Below are 3,531 nucleotides of genomic sequence, written 5' to 3'. Positions count from 1 at the left end.
ATGGAAAGTGTATTGAAAGGTTGTGGAAAGCTGGGACATGAGATAATATTTCTATAATATCTACAACAATTTTGAGGGGTGATGAAATATTTTCTACAAATAAAGATTGTATAAGCCGGGCTCGGTGGCTCAGCCTGTAATCCCGCGCCTTTGGGAAACTGAGGTGAGTGAATTGCCTGAGCCCGCGGGTTCGAGACCCGCCTGGGCAGCGAGACCTCATCTCTACAATAAATCAAAAAATCAGCCGGGCGTGGTAGCGCATGCCTGTAATTCCGGCTACTTGGAAGGCTGAGGCAGAAGGATCACCGGAGCCCAGCAGGTCGAGGCTGCAGTGGCCGGGAGCAGCCACTGCACTCCAGTCTGGGCGACAGAGTGAGACCCCAACTCAAAAAAAAAAAAAAAGATTGTATATACTAATACACTAAGATAACTTGAACCCATCTGTTAGCCAAAGAGAATGTCATATACTTGGAAATACAGGGAAAAGTATTAAACAAAATGAACATAAAGTATAATTTCTTTCCACAGGAAGAAAGCTAACAAAATACCACTATGTTCAAAGATGACCCAGTGCATTAATATTGAGCATCAATAAATATATGTTATTTGATTACATCTTGTGGTTTTACTCTGCTTTGTGTACCTTACTCCAGCAGATTAAAAAAAATCACCCTGGAATAATGCCATAGCACTACCCATATCCATCAAATTTACAAGCTCATTAAAATAAAAGCTTTCATCATGGCTTCTTAAGAGTAAAGTGCAGGCCAGGCTCGGTGGTTCAGCCTGTAATCCTGCGCTTTGGGAGGCCGAGGTGAGTGAATTGCCTGAGCCCAGTTCAAGATCTGCCTGGGCAAGCTGGCGAGACCTCATCTCTACAATAAATCAAAAATCAGCCAGGTGTGGTAATGCGCACCTGTAGTTCCAGCTACTTGGAAGGCTGAGGCGGAAGGATAGCCAGAGTCCAGCAGGTCGAGGCTGCGGTGGCCGGGAGCGGCCACTACACTCCAGTCTGGACAACTGAGTAAGACTCCAACTCAAAAAAAAAAAAAAAAAAAAAGAGTAAAATGTGACAGCACTGTGATATCTGCAAGATGGCAGAATAGGTACTGTCTATAGTCATCTGCCCCAAGAAATAATCCACAAGTGAGAAGTTTCAGCACACCACTGGAACAAAAAATTCACAACAGATGCAATGAAGAGGGTAAGAAGAAAATTTCACTTCACTTGCATCACCTCTCCACCAAGGCAGCACAGTTCAGTACCAAAAGAAACTCCCTCAACCTGCAATTTCTCCCACAGTGGAAAGTAAAAGCATAGTGAGTAATTTTACGTGGCCCAGTTCCACCAGCCATCTAAGACACTGCCAAAGAGACCTGCTTCTTTCTCAACCAGAATATTGAGGTAATCAGCATGGGGAGGTTGGGAGTAGGGAAACAAGCATGATTTAATTTGCCTTAATTTTTTTGAAATAAATAAGATGTATTGATCTTCTCAGACGAAAAAGAGTAAGTCAATGTTAAGTGTCCTATCTGAGAAAGAAGTCATAATGACTTACTATACAAAAGTAAATTAAATAAAAAAAACTCTTTTATCTCTTCAAGACTTTGGATAACTGGCTATAAATGGCAATTTCTGAAGTTATTTCTATACACTATATCTTAAGAGTGCTGCAGAGATAATTAGGAGATGTATACAGCAATCAGGGAAATCATAATCTTAAAATAAAACTGAAACATAAAGCACAAATATGCTGTAATTGTGTGACATCAACTATAAATTCTAAAGTTGCTCTAAAGGAGGAGGTTCACTGTAAACTGTTGCAGTCAGATAAAGATTCATGATAAAAGTGAAGTTCCTAAAAGAGAACTGAAAGGCAAGTAGTCAGGCAGAGAGCCCTGTACACTGTAGTAGGTAAAGAGAAAATAATGAACAAGGCATATTAAAGAGAATTCATGAGGAAACATGGGATATGAGTTTGATCAAACAAAATGGTGTCATCAGTGCAAGGCTACAAGATTTAAACTTGACACTGTGGAAATAGGGAGACATGGGTAATATTATAAGAGTGCTGTCTTTTAGTAAGATTACTGCAAAAATTATGTACAAGACAAAATGAAATATAATTTCTTTGGAGTTTCACCTCTCAGGTCTTTAGCTACTTTAATCATTGCAACCTACAGGAAACTTAGATTGTTCCTATTTTAAAAGTTCTAAGACATCTAACTTACCTCAATCTATACTAACCCTTGCCAAAACTATTATTGATATATTTCTCTTAGGAAATACACAGTCAATATCCCCCCCAAAATTCTAAGCACTATTTGTGAACATTTTATTCCATAGGCCAAGTAGAATGTAGTTAGAACACTGGGGGAAATAGCCAAATAAAGTGAATTAGTAAACTGATTTCCAAAGGAATCCTGGGTTTACATAGGATGAAGAGTATGAGAAATAAAATTTGGCAGTACAAAGAGAGGGTCCTTTAATTAGATGGATATTGCCAGCAATACAGCTAAGAGCATGAACTATGTTGTCTGGTAACTTGTCCTCAATTGCTAATTTCCCCAGTTCCTAGCTATGCTACTTTGGTAAAGGTATTTGGACTACCAAAACCTTGCCTTCTTCATCTGAAAGAAGTGGATAATTCCACCAATCTGGGATTCCAAAATACAATATGGTAACTGTAAAAGTATCAAATATAATGCCTAGTATATATAATTAATAAATGCTAGCTATTGTTGATCCTTAATCTTTTAATTTTCATTGTTTACAAATAACCAAATAGTATCTAAACAATGTTAAAATCAGCTATATATTATACTGTACTTTAAATATATTTTTTACAAACATTTTGACATAGTCCTGTAAGTTCATATTTTATTGTATTTCCTCAGTTCCAAATACACAGCAATAATAGATCTAACAGAATAACAGAAAACCAAATCTATTTCTGAGCTCCAAAATAAAATGAATACCTCAATAGAGCAGCAACAGAACAAAAAACACAGAGCAGTGAACTAGGGTGAAATCATAGGTCTTCTAGATTCTGGAATCAAAAGCCAGCACTGAAGACAAAAGCCAGCACTGAAGTCTCACGTAAGGTTCAATTGCTATTGAACCTTACGTGAGACTATAGTTTTTAGCAAGTTGCAAGACTAGAGATTGAACCTCATGCAGCCCCCTCCCGACTTCAGCCAAGGGGCAGAATCTGCACAGTCCCAATGTCACTGTGGGGAAGGAGTTCTAAAATGCTGTTATACAACCTAGTTCCACACTGGGGCTTAGGGGGTAGGTAGCAGTAACTGCACACACATGAGACAGATATGCTCAGAGGGAGAAAGGAAAGTTGGAAACAGACTCTCCCATTTCTAAAAACCAAAAGTCTGAAGCACATGAAGACTCTAATGTTCAAAGGTTTAAAAATAATACAAGCCGGGCTTAGTAGCTCAGCCTGTAATCCCGCGCCTCTGGAAGGCTGAGGTGAGTGGATTGCCTGAGCCCGCGGGTTCGAGACCTGCCTGGGCAGCG

Source organism: Carlito syrichta, unplaced genomic scaffold (assembly GCF_000164805.1).
Source record: "Carlito syrichta isolate Samal-C Ts95f unplaced genomic scaffold, Tarsius_syrichta-2.0.1 Scaffold302874, whole genome shotgun sequence".
Lineage (NCBI taxonomy): Eukaryota > Metazoa > Chordata > Mammalia > Primates > Tarsiidae > Carlito > Carlito syrichta.
The sequence above is the reverse complement of the archived record's forward strand: the minus strand, read 5'-3'. Positions refer to the sequence as shown.